The sequence below is a fragment of the Amblyomma americanum genome, chromosome 7, assembly GCF_052857255.1.
Source record: "Amblyomma americanum isolate KBUSLIRL-KWMA chromosome 7, ASM5285725v1, whole genome shotgun sequence".
NCBI lineage: Eukaryota > Metazoa > Arthropoda > Arachnida > Ixodida > Ixodidae > Amblyomma > Amblyomma americanum.
Window position 1 is genome coordinate 110,958,302 of NC_135503.1, and position 19,408 is coordinate 110,977,709.

A 19,408-nucleotide genomic window follows, 5' to 3' on the forward strand; every position below is an offset into this window, starting at 1 on the left:
GAGTGGGTTAGACAAAAAGTCGTATAAAAAACAAGTATACAATAACATTTATATATTCACGAGAAATAACTTTACACCTACCAATTTTATTTCAATACCTCACTCCGTTGTCGGTAACTTAAGTTGAGCTCCTTTTGTTAGACTCAAGTTTCTGCCCCATAGGTGAGTACCGTTAAAGTACAGCTGTTGTACACTTGTTGACATGGTCGTGTTCAGTCGCACAATGAAACAATCGGTGATATTGGTGTGGCTACGAATGTCTTCGACAGGCAGCGCGCTCCGCTAATTTGCTTCCACCGGTACCCAACTTACACGTGTTGTATTCAAACGACGCCGAAGTGCCCCAATTCGCCGCGTCACTATTGGTGTAGGCGCCTTCAGCTAGGCATCGAAACTGGGCCTGACGCTACGGATGTATCTGTGGCCTGCGAAGGGGTACTGCAAGCGCGTGCAGTGCATCGTTCGTGCATTCAGAGTTGGCACCTCGCATAACCAGTGACCCGAACGCGGCGGCTGCGTTTTTATGGAGGAAAAACGCTAAGGCGCCCGTGTGCTGTGCGATGTCAGTGCACGCTAAAGATCCCCAGGTGGTCGAAATTATTCCGGAGCCCCCCACTACGGCACTTCTCTCTTCCTTTCTTCTTTCACTCCCTCCTTTATTCCTTCCCTTACGGCGCGGTTCAGGTGTCCAACGATATATGAGACAGATACTGCGCCATTTCCTTTCCCCAAAAACCAATTATTATTATTATTCATGACCAGTGACTTGATGTTCGAGGCGACCCTGTGTGCTTCCCCGTCATAGGGAACCGTTTCAATCTCGAGCCTTGTTTCTTATCTACAGGAGAGGCCGATGCCATTGGGGAAAATTTAAATGAATATGTTGTTACTTTACACCCTAGTGAGAGCCTTGGAGAGACAATGACATTAATTTGTTCTAAAGTGGTCTCCTTGTCTTGCCTGATAAAGCCATAGAAGGTCACTCTAGCCTGCTGACTTGTCGTGAGAGACGTTTAATTTAGGTCTGCCGTTTTTGGACTACGAGGTAGAATGGATCCATGCAATGCCGTATTTCAGCAGTACCACCAATGAATCACGATTTCCGTGGTGAAATCAGACTGCATTTCATGGATAAAACATCGCGTCTGCTCGCATGTCTAGGACTGGATTCATCACCAGCTTCGTAAAGTGGCGCCTTAAATACCCTGAGTTATGGAAGAACAGGTCTTGGATATACAGAGCGAGGCATTGTTTTTGCTTCTCACAGCCCCCTCAGCCTTCAGCCGTAGTGTTTTTAAAAAATCATGGTATATCGGCTTTGCATGAAATGCATGCAACTGACCAGGTCTAATCGTGCAGTTAAGCGCCTATTTTCTCTTCATGCATTGGCAGCCTGAATGAAACACTCGATTTTTCGACATTCTATATAGCAGCTGGCACGTGCTGTTTGACCCCAAAGACGTAGAGAAAAGCGCATGTTTCCCGCTGAATGAACTAAATCAATTAAGCTCTCTTCTGCTCACCCTCTCAAAAGCACCAGCCAGGCTTCAGCGCCTATTAGATAAGTTATGGGGCAACTAAAGCAGAAAACGACACTTGGCTACGTTGATGACGTGATAACATGCGCGGCTAAGTTCTTAATCTGAATCTTCATAAACTTTTTGGCTCCTCGTAAATTTGTCTTCTCAGCGCAATTTATGTGGGCCTTGTTGATGCCACTGGAACAGGCACTTCGTCGTTTTCTCTCGAAATAATTCTGTAGAACACGGGTTCTAGTTACTGCAGCACGCTTTGCAGATAAACTAGGTTACTGCTCACAAGAGGAAAAGGAGGTGAGCGGTGCAAAGGGATACTTTTTCGAGCGCTAGGATTGAGAAAAAATGTTTTTGAGAAAGAAGACAACACACACACACACACACGACACAAGCGCAAACTAACAGCTAAACTAGACTAACAACTAACTAAACAGCTTTGATAAAGGAGGGAGTGAAAGAAAAAGGGAAGAAAGAGGTGCCGTAGCGGAGGGCTCCGGAATAATTTTGACCACCTGGGGATCTTTAACGTGCACTAACATCGCCCAGCACATGGTTATCTTAGCGTTTCGCCTCCATAACGCGGCCGCCGCGGTCGGGTTTGAACCCGGATACTCCGGATCAGTAGCCGTGCGCCATAACCACTGAGCCGCCACGGCGGCGGGTAGTAGAACTGAGGCTTCAATCTCGAAGAAGACCTGTTATGTTTTTGTCTGAAGGCAGATATACTAGTAGAAACAAGATAACTCAATTAATATAAACATCGTCGTGACTGCGCTGCGTCTGGGTTTCGAACCCGTATTGGAGCGAAAAGATCACCTGTGCTGGCCACTGCACGAAAGCACTATGCTGCAGTCACTTTTTTTACCGTGATGTTTACTACTGTGATGCGATGCTTTATCTACATGAAATATGTACAAACAAAGAAAACAGTAGCAAATCAACACACCTAAGCAAGCAAGAATGAAAACAGAAGCAATACAGAGAACATAACTAATACATCATCATACGACACATCTAAGGAAAAAAGAACTAGGAAAAAATTTGGAGGACACTTAAGCTGTGTCTTCAAGAGTGCCCTTCGTCTTTAAGAGCCCTGCCAAGCAGTCCACGGAACGCCAACGCCCGTTCGGCATGACGCGTGGCCCGTTGGACAATTTAAGGAAATACGCGTCTCACATATCTCGGTGCACCCCCGAACCGGCCCGTAAAGGAAGGAATTTGAAATGAAAATTAGTTTTAAGCAAAGGAAATGACGCCTGTGTCACAACTCTCGCTGGACACCCGTACCTCGCCGCAAAGGAAGGAAAATCCGTTCCCCTACGGCGCGGTTCAGGTGTCCATCGATATGCGCCATTTTTCGCTGGCGGCCAAAAACGGCGACGACACCGGCTGTTCTGCGACACGAGCTCCTTAACGCTATCGCGTTAAAATGCGAATGAAGAGCCCAGCACTAAGAGTGAGCACCACTCCTGTCAAAAATTGGTCCGGGTATACAATTTTTATCGGTGTAGAATCATTGCACTGAAGCGGTATTTTTTAGAAACAACAGACTCACAATGCCTGTCCATCATGTCTGTTGTCCAGAGGCTGGCTAATCTATTTACAAGGAAAATTTCTAACAGTTCATCAACAAATGGCAGTGCAGTTGGATATCGTACAGAGTGCGGTGTCAGATAGTCATTTTTTTCAATGTCCGTTGTATGACATCCAAGAAGAGTACTCCATATTTGAAGCGGTTAAAAAATGCTAATTAATTTCAAGAGTATCACAAAGGTGTCAGTTTACCGTGGGCACCAAGATAAATTCTTCCTCATAACTCAAAAAGCCTATCTTGAAAAAAAAGAATGGTGGTCTTTACTGACACGCCTGGTATATTTGGAACCAGGTTAAAGATACACCCCGACAGTCTCAGGGCACCAAAGGGCATTGATATTTATCGGCCTATTTTCTCCTCGGTATTCTTTGCAAAAACTTTTTTTTGTCTTTGTATGATTTCCAGAATTATCGTTTTCTGCTAATACCTTAATTTGTGGTCTATAGCGCGCACCTGGTGCACAGTACGCGGGGGCAAATTTCGGCTGAAATAAAAATTTTCTTGCTTAGATAGTCGCACTCGCTGTACCAATTTCGCTGAAAATTCCGGCATTTTATTCGATCGCACTGATTTCAGTCCTAGAACCCGTGTAAATCATTTTCCCCGGCGCTGTCGAAACGAAAGAAGTCAATCATGTCAGACTGACTTGACAAAGCAGCCATTCTTCTTTACCGCGACAGCATTTGCTTGCATAACGAAGTTGATTGCATATTGGAGCTAATTTTGCTGATATATAGCACAATAACGTATAATAGGCACCCACTCGGGACACATTTTTGCCTATCATGGCCGTCGATAGGCTCCTCTGGCTTCACTGTTCTCCAGCGAGATCCTGTGTTCCACTACTTTTCCCTCTTATCGCTAAATCGTTTATATGTGTCTTGTTAAATAGTTCCGTCGGTTCGTTTCTACAGTCTAGACTAATTTGAGATCTCGCCACTCTATGGTCCCTGCATCTCACCGTGCCGAGCATCTCCACATCGTAAAAAATGCCGAGATGCGTACGCAATATAAATCAATGCTGCAAGTCCACTTCCAGTGTTCTGTTTCCGGAATGCGGTATTCGTAATCCGTAATCTATTTTATTTAACAGTCTCTGCAATTAACGCCTCCTTGTTACTCCCAGAACCTAATCCATAGTGGTCCACTCTCTAGTCTCCTGCCTGTTTCTTTTTTACCTTGGCATTGAATTCGCATGAATGAATACAGCGGTTCCTTTTCTGCTTTTTGCGTTACTCCTTTACCGTTTTTACGTCTTCATAGAAGAATTCGACAGTCTCGTCATTAGGATTTAACGTAGGTTCAAAAGTCGGGGCAATTTTCAATTATCACTTAGTATTAAGCCTCCCTATGATAACCTCCAGCATCATACCCGTTGATCAGGAATCATGATCATCTATCTCGCGCATATACACTCGACCATGATAGCACATTACGTGCCCACCTTTAAACACTATATGCATTTCATCTGTCCTGTGTCCATGTAATCATCAAAAAATTCCGCCGCCCCCCTCTCACATGCAAGTAAACCGCACCAATACCGAATCCGCCAGACAGGCGTTTAAAACAAGCAGTCCATCGTGCAGCTCTTTTAGTCTTCTTTAGTTTCACGCGGCGAATTTCTCCTTCATTTTAGAAACCATAGCCGATGTGTCACAGCTCGAATTCACCGAGCACATTCAGTGCAATATACACAAGTAATAAAGATGCAGCATTAAGAAACTATAGTCACACTTTTCTGGTGTAAAGAAAAATTTCTGAAGATTGCAGCTCATGTAACCAGGAGCAAAAAATCGTGTTCTTTAATTACTGCTTTCATATAGCGATTGCAGTTCTAGACGGAGGTTTGGGGCCGTGCTTGATCTGCCTTTTTTTAGACACTGAGTCACGCAATGTACTTGAATCCGCATCACATTGTTTCCGGCCTCTTCTTTTCCTTTGCTGCAAACAACTCGGAAAGAAAACCAGTTTCTTTATTCATTGTGTTAAAAATACAGCCCGCAGTTTGCTTCTGCCAAGTGCCATTCTTTATGGAAGCAGCCTGCATGGCTATATCTTTTCGGTGGTCAAGGGAAGCGTTCAGCCAAGAGAGACTGAACCAAGAGTTCACAACCCCAGAACTAACTGGAAGTAATATCTGACACCTAGAGAATTCCATTTTTCGACCATATTAAGGATATTTGGAACTCTTGCCACATTCAAATTATTAGGAAAGAAATCAATTTCTTTCCATACCCACCTCCGGATATGCCATAATTTTCCAAGTTTGTCATAACTATGATGTATTCGAAATGCATTGTTTAAAGACTACACTTTCCGTTTGAACGAATGCAAGATGTTTCCGCGTGTTTTATAGAGCTCTGTGCCCTCAAATATTCTGAAAAACTGTTAGTCGACGTTTTACAACTTTTTTCGTTATTCTGCAATCGGTTCTCTTGTAGTGCAGGGGGTAATGACAAGCTTCAAGGGCCGAACTGCTGAAATAATCTGTCCTCAAATATAGTTTTCTAGCCGCCACGGTGGCTGAGCGGTTATGGCGCTCGGCTGCTGGCCCGAAAGACGCGGGTTCGATCCCGGCTGTGGCTGTCGAATTTCGATGGAGGCGAAATTCTAGAGGCCCGTGTACTGTGCGAAGTCGGTGCACGTTAAAGAACCCCAGGTGGTCAAAATTTCCGCAGCCCATCACTACGGCGTCTCTCATAGCCTGAGTCGCTTTAAGTCGTTAAACCCTCATAAACCAAACCAACCAATCAAATATAGTTTTCTGTCTACCTTTCACGTATAATGCAAGCAATAAACCATGACAATAAAGTTTAAAGAAAATTTTAGCCTTTCAAAATTCATATAGCGTTAATTGTTTGTTCTTGATATCATATTATGCACCTTTTACTTTCTCTTACCTGCTTTCCAGACAAGCACCTGCTGCTCTTTAACGTCTCAAGGCACGTCTCAGGCGGATAAACAAGCGTCTACATTTAGCATGTCAACCGTTCAGTGCCCAGGATCCAATAAAAAGAGGATGTACCACTATAGTTATCCACCATAGCCGCCCCTCACCAGACATCACTGAACAACCTTCATTTCGCTGTGCGAACACATTAATATGCAGTAACTTTTGGCAGGTTTAGAGATACCATAGGGCACGGGCCTTCTGGCGCCTTGCACTCACTCATTAAATCTGATGAGGCCCAGGACGAAGAGCGCGGCGCAAAAAGCAGTTTACATCACGGCCGTGTCCAGTGTTACAGGGTGATCGGGAGATTCTCGGAAAGTATCACCTAGCTGCGCTGACTGTGCGGGTTTTATACCGTAACAGAAGAGAAGTAAGCGACAACAAAATAAATAAAGTTATAAACGCCAGAGAAGCTGTAATTTTCTGGCAAAACCGGAAGACGCGACTTTCCGAATACACCTTTTCTCATTTTCTCTCTCTAAGGAGCTAATACTTCTGACTCAGGAGCTCGAAATATATGGAAGCTGAAAACGTAAAGGAAAGAGAACCAATAATTTGAAAATCATATTAACACCTATTTATTCTCTGTGCCAATGACAGTGGAACACGTTCTAATTAAGGAAAGCGGGAATGTGCGGCTGATTAGTTCTTTAAACCGATCGCGCCTCCTTCGTTGTCTTTCGTCTCCGCCCAAAATAAAGATCTAACTCATCAAAATCATTTATCTAGTAGTCTTAAATGTATTATGACTCAACAAGGCGTACTTAAAACGGTGAGCGGAGCTGTAGTCAAGGGAAACTATTAAGTGTTCGTGGAAAGGAGCAAAATTCGCAATCTATATAAACGTGCTCCTCGAGATGCAATGCTGAAGTATAATGGAGATCACAGTTTGATTGAAAACATCTTTATTTACTGAATATTCGTAGAACATGTGGGTGGGCCGCCTAGTCCGGTAGGGCACTGGTTATTGCTGCTGCGCTGGCCCTCCCCACGAGCCAGTGCTGAAGATCAGGATCATCGCTGAGCAGAATAGCCTCCCACTGCTCCTCTGAGGGGTTTGCAACGGAGTCAACTATGGGATTAAATTGGCATGCCCACACCATGTGGCATAGTTTAGCTACCTCTCCACATTGTGGACACTGCGGAGAGTATAGTGCAGGGTACCACTGGTGTAACTTAGCTGGCGACAACAATGTAACGGACTATCGCGCTATTCTTCTGCACACCGAAACGGCAGCGCGTATTCCAGTACGGAACGTTGACGTTTTTGAATCGGTCGAAAAATAGCACAGGAAATTTTCATATGTTTTATACTTCATTTCAGCGGTTTCCCCTGCATGTGCTGAAATGATCCTTAACTATCATTGTTGCATTGCTTCCAAATTCTTCGCTCTTTACACCGACTAAACCATGTTGTGCCTTAAGTGGATTTCTTCGTTTTCCCCAGATTCGAGCTCACTTTAAAGAACACTCCATTCCAAGAAACAAAGAAACATAGGGGTGCAATATAGACCCTCACGTCACCTGTCAGCTGTATACTCTTTCTATTCGCATGGAAGCAGTGACCGAATAGGCTTCCCAAGACTGCTTCCTGACAGCTCCAAGCGATAAGGCCGAAGCGAGAAGAAAAACAAATGTCTTTCATTCCACAGACAGGTAAGCACCTTTGAGTGTTCGGAGAGGAATTTTCTATGGCGATCACTGGTTCTCTAGTGCTAATGAGTTTCAGTCCTCATTATTGGCATTGTCTGTGCCACTCTATCAAGAAAAATACTTGCAGGAAGGTCGACAAAACCTAAGGAGAGTTACGGGCAGGTTGTAGTGAATTGGCCCTGAAGAAATCGCTCGCTTAATTTATGAGTTCTGCGGTACTCAGGCATGTCGCCGCTTCTATCTCGCAGTGGAGCGGCTACACTCCGGTCGCTGGAGAATCAACATAAGGTAGCGATGTTTCAAGCCTTAAAGAAATATTCTGTCGATCACGCCCGAAATTCTCTATTAAGGCGAAAGCCTTTCTTGCCTCATTAGTGCGCGCAAGACCGGTCCGCAGGAAACGTGTTCTAGAGGTGTCCGCTCAACCAATTGAAATGAAATGAAAGAAAAAGAAATTTCGATGAGGATGGGATTCGAACCCATGCGGGCAGAGCCCAATAGATTAGGAGTTCATCCCCTAAGCTACTCGGCCACCTAGTCGTTTCATTTTGTTTGTTGCATGAAAAGAGTGCCGAAAAAAGTCTAATCATGCTTACGCCACAAAACAGCAGGCCACCATAACCAGGCCTGCACGACATGCAGGCATTGTTTGTTTCGAGAGCAATGCGCTTTGGTTCGGGCACTATGTGCTGCCCTGGAAGAGCCGCCTAGCTGGATCCACTATCTGGAAGAATGTGTGTGCATCCCAGACTTTTGAAGTTTTGGAAGGTGGGGTCGTGCACTCGGCCGCCAAGTCCGACGAATCGAGGGTGTTTTACAAGGCAACTTGAAACCGTACATAGCGAACACATCGGATATAGCGAAATGTAGTATGTCGTAACTTGAAATTGGATATAACGAATATATAGTATGTAACGAAGGTGTAGTATGTCGTAACTTGCCACAGAAGCTAATTCGAAAAGCGTGAGGTGATCGTGTTGAGGTAGAGAGCTCAACAGGACCACACAGAGGCTTTCTCCTTGATGCATTTAAGGTGACTTAGCTAAGTGCTCCCCCGAATTTTAAAGCGAAAGCTTTACTGGCCGCGCACTTGCGATTTCGCCGTGGCGGTGCTCCGAGGAGGCACATGATGTCACAACGCGTGCCTCACCACGGAACCGAACCGGTCTGGTCAGGCCGGCGGCGGCTGGCGCACTCGGCGCGAAATAGAGACGTGCTCCAATTCCCCGCCAGTGAGTGCGCCGAAGCCGCCAAACGCGTCGGCGGTCAAGCGTATCTTGAGTATAGGGGGTTTCCCTTTGGCCGACGTGACGTCGACGCGCACCGCGCGCGCGCGCGTTATACCGGAGTATAAAGGCGCCTTAACAGAGCCTGCGCTGAACTGCTAACCAACGTATTCGGTGGCGGTATCTATGCGATCTACTGGAACCCACCGCACACTCACTGAATAAAGAAAAAAAACCTGTGCCGAGGCTCGGAACCGAGCCAGGACCTTTGGCGTTTGAGGGGGAGACGCTAACACTCCGCCACGACGGCTCAAGTTTACCCACGAATAAAGGCGCATCTAGTGAATGCACACATCCGATGCAGAAGTCTCCGCGCTTTCGCTACGTATATCCTGGCCTAACAGAGCTAGACCCTCACAAATTTTTAGTTTGTTTCTCTGCAGTTCAGTGAAAAGTCCGACAATTTAAAGGAATCGGGACAATTTAAGTTTTTGAAACTCCTTAACGGTAAAGGCAAATAATCTTCCACTGAATTTATCTTCCAAATGACCTGAAATGGGAAAATTGCAGAGAATGGGACATCACAGCCTTAAGGATGTCCTCGCTCAGCCACGCTGGAAAATTGCAGCTCTGTATTCTCATGGCCGCCTATGCTGCTTTGTAGGGACTGCTGGTTCGAAGTTTATTCTTATGTATAAATACAATGCATCAGAGTATCTATAACGAAATCACGTCCCGAACCAGAAAGCTGCAATGGGACTTCTTGCCAGAAACTAGAGGTTATTAGTAAACATTAGCTTTGCAAGAAATAAACGACAAATCAGGCTTAGGAACCACAATAACTGCAATAACAATTACTAAACAACGATACAACCCCATAAAAGCATTTAAAAATAAATAATAACACTGCAAAAATACACACATGACGACGTTCTTTCTTAGAGCAAAAAAGATTATATAGGTACAAATGAAAGAACGTAACGACCGTTTGAATGAACTAAGAGACGGTGTGCTTTTAACAGAAGAGCGGTCTATTGCAGTGGTTAAATGCTGCGAATTCAACTGTCTGTGCACAGTAGTTAGTCCGCACTTTTTGGAGTGGAAACGTGTTGCCTAGAAAATAACGCATCGTATTGAGACTAAAAAGGCTTGTTTTACCGATAACATAAAGCAAATTACTATAAAGACGATCTGAAACGCAGTAATTCCTAAGATAAATTGGATTAGCAACTTAATAAAACGATAAGCAATTCATTAAAATGCACAATGACATGAGCAATATTTGACTGTTCGTACTTAGTCGGACAGCGTTTTTTTGTATATGTTCAAAAAAAGAAAGATGAGTCTGATACTTAAGTAACCAGAAAATAACGCAGTAAATGACGTGACTGTAGATAAAAGCATAAGAAAGCGGGAATAGCTCTGGGATGCTGAAGTAGTTACGAGCTTTTAGAAGAATCCGTAAGCCATATCAATTCTTGTGTTTAATTCGTTTTTAATAAGAGCAGCAAACATCAGAAATATGTCAAGCTCTACACCGAGGATTTTACGATGATCACTGGGATGAATTTTTTTAGAGTTGATGAAAACAGGATTGATGCGTCTCGGCTTTTGTTTAACGAACTGAAAACCACGCTATCAGTCTTGGAAGGAATCATTATCGGTTTATTATTTTGGTACCATACACTTAAAGTAGAGATAAACACAGTAGTGCCATCTGCGTACAAGAGAGACTGTGATGACGACACTGTGATAGAGCCTTTGGGAACACCTATATTAACGGCCTTGGATTGGTAATGAACAGCTGATGTGGCCACTATTATCTCTCGGTTCAGTAAAAAATTTTGAACTAAATATTCGAGCAGGAGTGTTTGCGGCATATGAAGAAAGTTTGCAGAAAATAATGTTGCGATGAATGGTGACGAATTCTTGTGTGAATTGAAAAAAGACGGATATCCCAACTAGTTTTCCTTCAATTCCCCTCTTGAATTGATCAGTACGTACTATTAACGACAACTTATAGAATACCCTGGGCGAAATCTAAACTGGTTAGGCGATAGCAGATTAAATTTTTTAAAGAAGTTTGAGAGACAATAAACAATTAGTTTTTATACCAATTTGTTGAACAAAATAATAGATATGGGCAAGTGGTTAGTTATAACATTCTGCCTCCTTTTTTAAAATACGCGGATGATTTTACTCGGTTTTCAGTCCTGGAGATGCGCGCCCATCTTGAAAATTACATTTACAATGTGAGAAAAGATGTCGGCGATGACTTCAATAACTTCAGGGATATGATACATATGAACGTTATTGAGGCCGGAAGTTGTAGATTTTAGATTAAGAATAGTGGTGGGCACTTTACGTTATGAGGTAGGCAAAAGGAAAAACGTATGTGGAACGTGGCAACGACTTTGAACACGTGTCGATGCAGTTATCTGAGGTGTAAGGAAAAAGAAAGTACTTAATGAATGTGCAATATCATAAGGGTCGGCAAATGTTTTGCAGGCATAAAATGCTTCAGTACAGTAGATTTAGGTGCTTTACTGAAAAATGAATCTAAAATGCTCCATGCTCCACAGTTTTCTGATGTTACCTGCTTTTATGATCTTATTTATATAGTAGTTCCTTTCAGCGCATTTTAGTAGTTTACGAAGAATATTTCAGTATTTACTGTGACTATTATGCAGTAAAGAGTTAAATGGTTAATACTAGTTTTGCAGTATAGGCGTTCCTTCATATGCTATTCAATAAATATGAAAGTAGCCAAGGATTATAAGCGATGAATACCCTTTCGATATAAAGCTAGACATCGAGGATGATATGCAAGTACCTATGAAAGAAGAAAACTCTCTTCAGCATGTTTGGGCATTTAGGCAGGATGTGACTCTCGCCCAATCAGCGTTAGTTGTGAGCTTTATTTTCTTTTGTTAAGTTGAGAGGCATCTATGTGGAAACGAAGAGTGATCGAGTATTTATTAGTTATGTTAAGGGGTATAGTGAAATCATTACGAGGTGCCTGCAGATGCTCTAGAGAGTGATCGATTAGTGCGCCTGAATTTTTTTTATATGCGCATCGGATTGCGAAAGTAGTCATTGCAGTCCATACCCTGAAAGGAATTGGTTTATCATCAAATCGGAATGCGCTACCATCGAGGACAATTTTAATCCCACAAATAATGGCTTTGCGTTTTCTCGTCTGAAAGGACATGTAATAAGTGACAAAAACCAAGCACCATAAGAACAAAGACAAGAAGGAAAAACAACACAGGTAGGGCGCTGTACTACCACCAACTCTATTTTTCACAAAACCATCATAATAAATACAACTCACATTTTACCACGTGGTGCGGCTAACCAAATGATAGCGGGAAGAGCGCCTTGAACACGTTCGAAAGATGAGACAGCTATCAACAAACATCATTACCTATACGGCTCAAATCATATCATACGACTAAGGCAAGAAATATGAAAAATAAAAACAGTAACTTGTGTGTACAACCCTAACATAGTATGGCGGGCGGTATGAAATAACAACAGAATGCAAATTAAGAACAGAAAATAAAATGAAATTAAAGTTGGTTGCTGGGGAAAGAAATAGCGCCGTATCTGTCTCGCATCTCGGTGGATACCTGAACCTCGTCGTAATGGAAGGCAGATGGTTGGAGTGAAAGAAGAAAGAGAGACAGAGCTGCCATAGTGGAGGTCTCCGGAATAATTTAGACTATCTGGCGATCTTCAACCTGCACTGACATCGCACAGCACACGGGCACCTTTTTTCGTTTCGCCTCCATTGAAACGCGGCCCCCACGGTCACATGAAATGGCCAGACCGCGTAAATGACGACAAAAAAACACAAGAAAGTAAAAGGCAGCTAACATGTGCGCGAGTAAAATGCGAAAAAATTAAATAAAAGCCTGCGGAGCGAAAGATGGAGTCAATGCGCTAAAACAGACCGAATCCACCCACAGCCAACAATCCCAGCTGAATCCCAAGGCATCCCAGCCTGCTGAAAGGGAAGGAAGATGACGGCGGTCAAGACCCAAGGCTTCATAGCCCTCTGATTCCTTGGCAGGTGCAGATAAAGTAATTTCATCATCATTGTGTGGCTCTTCTTGTCTCATTATTTTTAGCTGTGGTTTCCATCACTTAGATATGCAACAAGTAGACGAGACAGAAGTCCTTACTCGAATCTCAATAGGTCACTCAGTTCAGAGAATAAAAAAAGCAGCATATAGTCTCAGAGACCTCTGAATTCTACCAAGAACAACCTTTCTACCGTTAGTTCCAAAACTTGCATCATCTAGTTCCACCCACAGGGATTCATCATCTCGACCATTAAAATTTTTCTATTCCGCGTTTGTACTTAGCGCCGGATAGAAATATGGCTGAACTGTCGTGGTTAGATCAACTGCTATGGCAGCACTCTGCTGAATATATAGGAGAAAAGTATAAATTTTTACCCTGAGCATTCAGCCATGTTTCTGAAACGCATATGAGAGCAAACAGATGAAGAAGGGAGCAGACTTGAGCAGGTTGTTAATACATTGCAATACGAGAAGCACAGCCCGGGAAGAACGAAGATTAGACGCGACAAGCGCAAACTTTAAACGCAGAAGATTGATTGCAACAGCTGACTGGAAAGAGTTTAAAAAACACAACTAAAGTGCCGCATGCCATCGTGTCATAAAATTGAGCTCTTTCTTTGATAATTGCAGAGACGGCGTGCTGACGCACTGGTCTCCAGCCCGTGCTATATCACACGCTTCCTCGATTACTCTAGTCAGGTGGTTGTGGTGCCGATCTAAAATGAAAGTCCTATTGAGCAAGGGATGGCAAGGTGGTTCTGCGTCACATTTTTTGCAATGGGCTCAATATGTCCGTCTGATGTCTTATTACCCTCTCCATTTTTGTGCTCTTAGCGGCGCATATTCAAGCGCCTGCCTATTTGAATGTGGCAGCTTCTCTCGAATCATGAACAGCAGTTTACCAATATCCCTCAAGAGAAGAGTAAATAACAGCTTTATCTAACAGAAGTATGTGATTTGATATGTTGGATTTATTAAGCTAAGGCTGCACATGCTCTAAGATGAACGCCGTAGTGAGGGTTAAGGAATTCTTCCATCCACTGTGGTTTTCGACGTGCAGTTACATCGCCGTGCATATGGCCGTTTTAGATTTCTCCGCCAGGGATATGTTACCACAGTGGCAGGGACTGAAGCAGGCGACAATGAGATGAGCAGCCGAAAGCCCAAGCAAGAGAGCCTCCGCGGCGGCTCCTGATGGGTGGAGCATCAGAGTAACTTCAGCGCTCATTAATACACAGCTGCAAAATGCACAGGTTTGCAAAAAAGGTATACAGCCCAAGGGGTCTGCTTATGAGTCCTGCTGCGCGGCTCCTCTAGCATACTCAAGGAACCTAGTCTCAGGAAGGCGGGCTGAACTGATGTCCTCATGCCTGCCAAGCTTATGACTCTCATGTATGCTTGACAGCTCCGCTACATGGCTTGTGAGGAAACACCTTGGACTGTATATTTTTGTCAAACACTGTACATCCTATACCTAGTGGTACACGAAGCTTAGAGGCAGTCAGCACTCAAAACTGTCTGCAGCAGAGAAAGTGCTTGCGGTGGCTAGCTTGACGATAAATGGCAGTGCTGAAAGGACCACGACAGTGAAGTACGACAACAAAAGACTTTTCCCTGTGCAAACTGTCAAGCTTTGACGAACCTATTTTTTGGCTTCTAAGAACGGAAGCTCTGCTTCCGAACAAAGCTAAAAGTCATGTGGCTACGAAATTTGAACTTGAAACCATGAAGAGCGGGGGCTTGGCTCTAACGTCATGACACATTACTCTCCACACCTCGGCACAGCTGCGCGCGTTGAGCCGACGGCGCTCGCTCGCATCGCAACAATCGAGTCGCGTGACTCGCTGCGCCTCGCCACAGTTGCGTAAGCAGAGCCGACGGCACTCTCGGATCTGCCGGAAATCGCGTGACGCGCCGTTCGCTATATAAAAGCGTAAGGCGCATGCTTGTGATAACAGAGCTTTCGCTTGGCTAACTAGGCTAAGCCCAGTTGAACCGCAGCTATTTTTGAGTAGCTGAATAAGGCCCTCGCCTTTTCTATCGGGTCCGCGGTCCGAACCCAGAAAAGACCACGCCGCCTGCTCAACGTCGATCAGAGCAGTGCCGTTCACGTCACGTGGTACGCGGACAGCGCTGATGCGCCCGGACCATCCACGATCCAGTTCGTTCTTCTGAACGCAACTTAAGCGAAGGGATAAATGAAGGTGCGGAAGAAGAATGGTAGAAAGATGGGCCGTAGTGGAGGTCTCCGGATTAATTTCGACCGCCTGGAGATCTTTAACGTGCATTGACATCACACAACACACGGGCCCCTTTGCGTTTGGCCTCCATCGCAAAAGTATTGTTTTGAGCACTGCAAACAAAAGCGTCCTTTGATTTTTGACTGCCCTTGACCCTTACCTGCCAGCACTCCTGATCCCACCACGTGGAATCGTTCCCTCTCTCAGCCTTTAAAGCTGAGGGGCGTCTTTTAGTTCAACCGAGCCCTCAGTGTTACGCGATAGTGTATACAGCATCATGACTAAAGCGCAACGAACGGGACGTAGAAGAAGGAAGCAGGCGGGTACACAACACAGCGCTGTTTTGTTTCCCTGCTTGTGTCCTTATTCTGCGTCCCGTTCGTTGCGCTGCAGCCATGGAATAATGAAACCAACTCGCCCAACAACTTACCATGTATACAGCTCGTCGGTCGAAAAGCCGTCGGCGTAAGTCGTCGCAGCGTGTCGAAGAAAATTGGGGCTGCGTAAAATAAAATTGTGTCATGGAAATTTGTGGTTGTACTGATTGGTGATTGAATGATGTGTGACAGGCGATGATGTGATAATAAAATCATTGTAATTAATTGGTCAATTCTTGAAACTAAAATGAAAAAGGGTGTTAAAAGGCGTCAAAGTGCTCAGAATGAAAACGCAATGTTTGATGACTATAATTAAGAGTTAGAGGTGCTTAGTTGAATTAATTTAAACAGTGGAAAAATTTGCTGATGGCCTAGCTCTGTTAGAGGAGGATATACGTAGCAAAAGCATGGACTTTTCTGCATCGGAAGAGTGCATTCCCTAGATGCGCCTTTATCTGCGGTTAAAGCTTGAGCGATCGTGACGGAGCGGTTGCGTCTCCACCTCAAGCGCCAATGGCCTTGGTTCGCTTCCGAGCCTCGGCACGATTTTTTTATTCAGTAAATGTGCGGGGGGTTTCAGTGAATCCCACAGATGCTGTCACCGAATAAGTTGGTTAGCGGTTCAGCGCAGGCTCTGTTGAGGCGTGTTTATACTCAGGCCCGGGATACATGCGACGTTTTTTCCGACGATGTTCGCGCGGCAGAAAACGTCGCGGCGGCGCGACGCCCGGCCGGAGATACATGGAGCGAAAAAGCGGCAGCCCGCCGCCGCTTCTCTCTCAGCGCGAAAGCAATGTGATCAACAAGTGGCAAATAAAATCGAGCGAGGAGCTCTTTGAGAGCAGCGACGCTGACTCCTCTGTAAGAATAACGAAATTGTTCATTTAGACACCACTGTACTGATTGCAGCACGCGTGCATAGATATCTACAAGGTTTTGCGCGCTCGAATGCATGCGGTCGCGTACCTTTCGATGCCCGCTCAGCAGTGGCTACCATCGGCTGCGGTTTTCTTCGGCACCTTCGCTTCAGAGAGGAAAAGCGGGCATTTCGATCCAAGATTCTGTCCTGTTCTCTAAAAAAAAGTGAGATTTCATGTCTCGTGAAGCGTTTATTTTCACGATAATAACATTTTTGTGCAATAAACACAGCAGAGCTCGTCGGCCATGGCGGCCATGTTGGCGGCGGCGGAGGCGGCCAAACCGGAAGAGCGGGCTTTCTGCGCTGCTATTGGCTTGCTCCGGCTGCCGCTTCCGGTCTCGCCGGACGCCGCGCGTCAATATCTGGCGGGGCCAGATCGGCGGCGGCGGGCGTTTTTTTCGAGACCGGGCGTCAAATGCGCGCCGTCGGGCGAAAATCGCCCAAAAAACACTCCATGTATCCCGGGCTTAACGCGCGCTCGCGCTGCGCGGCGACGTCACGTCGGCCAAAGCGACACCCTCTATACTCCAACTGCGCTCGATGGCCGACGCGTTTGATGGCTTCGGTGAACTCACTGGCGGTGACTTGGAGCACGTCTCTATTTTCACCGAGTGTGCCAGCCGCCGCCGGCCTGCCCAGACCGGTTCGGCTCCGCGGCGAGCCACGCGTTGTTACGTCATGTGCCTCCTCGGTGCACTGCCGCGGCGAAATCGCAAGTTAACAGCCAGTGAAGGTTTCGCTTTAAAAAAGAAAAATGCGTTCAAAGGTGTCAAACTGATCAGAATGTTTCACTCAAAACTTCCTCCCTTCCCTCATGGCGTGGTTGTGGTGTTAACCGATATGTGAGACAGTTACTGCGCCTTTCCTTTCTTATAAAATCAATCACCTCTTTCTTCCTTTCTTCCTCAGTGCTTATCCCTTTTTTATCTTTATCCCTTCTCGTACGGCGCGGTTCAGGTGTCCGCTGAGATGTGAGACGCATTCTGAGCCATTTCCTTCCCCACTAAACAATTTTCATTTTTTAAGCGAAAAGCTTCACTACGCCAGCTTTTCGGGCTGTGAGCGGGGCCGCAAGTTTGACCCTGAATGTAAGCTAGAGGTCAGCGTGCCGCAAGTTTCACCTTGAACGCAGGTAGAGACCAAACCATGAGCATAACTGCTGGTAGTCAGGTTCAAAACATGACGTCAGCTCCAGCAGTGTCACCAGTGGCTGTTGCACAACTATCACGACTTTGACCATTCACCTTGACCTCCGAGCTTGACATTCAGCGTCTGCCGGCATCACATGCGCAGGTCACGAAATTGGATTCTGCATTAAACGCCAATGCACTCTGATGCGTTCAGCGTGTGGCTAGGTGTGATCAATGCGACGCCTGCCGTGTAGAGTGGCAGATGTGCACACCGTCACCACTTTGCGGACAGGAGGAAAGTAGGTATAGCAAGTGTGCTGCCTACTCCCTCCATGACGTCACACACCACCGAGCGGAGCGAGAAAGCGTCTGCTGGAATCGCGTGCGCAGGACATCAAACTGGGTTCTGCATAAAACGTCTGTGCACTTTGATGCGTTCAGCCTAACGCTAGGTGTGTTCGATGCGATCCCTGCAGTGAAGAGCGCCGTTCGCTCGACCACGAACGTAGCCAGGGAGATGCAGCATTCCGCTTTCGCCGAGGGTTAACCAGAGCTAAACCACCAGCAATTTTTTCCAACGGAGACGCACAGCAGCCAATTTAGGAAGCAGCGTCCCGGCAACCCTGGGTGATCCTTTCGGGCGGTGGGTGGGCTTTCTGCGAGGCCTCCTAGAGACACCAAGCGATTGGTCCAAGTGGATTTCTCGCAGTGCAGAATTATGCACAGAGATGCCTGCGTGCCTTGCAGGAAGGGGTTGGTTTAGAAAACTCCACTTTCATGTGGTAGGCACTATATAGGGCAAACAGGGAGGCGTTTGAATGTGTGCCTCCAGCAGCACAAAAATGAAGTGGGCAGCACAACCACAGACGGCCATCTGGAGCCCACTGCAAAAAAATTTGACCCAAAACCACCTTGTTTCCCTTTCAGAATATGACTGTCATTTTGTATCGGCACCACAACCACCTGACTACAGAAATCAAAGAAGCGTGTGCGATAGCACGGGCAGGAGATGAGTACTTCATCACGCCGTCTGTGGAATTATCAAGGAAGGAGCTCGATTTTATTACATGACGGCATGCGGCAGTTTTGTTGTTTTTTCAACTGCTTTCCGTCGGCTGTTCCAATAAATCTGCTGTGTTGAAAGTTAGCGCTGGTCCCTGTCTTCGTTCTTCCCGGGCTATGCTTCCCGTATTACAATGAATTAACAACCTGCTCAAGTCTACTCCCTTCTTCATCTTTTTGCTCTCGTATGCATTTCAGAAGCATGGCTGAATGCTCATGGTAAAAATTTATATTATTGTCCTCATATTCAGCAGGGTGCTCCCATAGCAGTTGATCTAACCACGACAGTTCAGCCATATTTCTATCCGGCGCTAAGCACAAACGCGGACTAGAAAAATTTTAATGGCCAAGATGCTGAATCCCTGTTGGTGGCACTGGAGGATCCAAGTTTTGGAACTAATGGGAGAAAGGTGGTTGTTAGCAGAACTAAGAGGTATCCGAGCCCATCTGCTACTAAATTTTTTCTCTGAACTGATTTGACCTATTCAGAGTCGAGTAAGTACTTCTGTCTCATCTAGTTTGTGCATATCTAAGTGATGGAAACCACAGCTAAAAAAAGAAGACATGAAGAAACAGACAATGATGATGAAATAACTTTATTTGCACCTGTCAAGGAATCAGAGGGCGATGA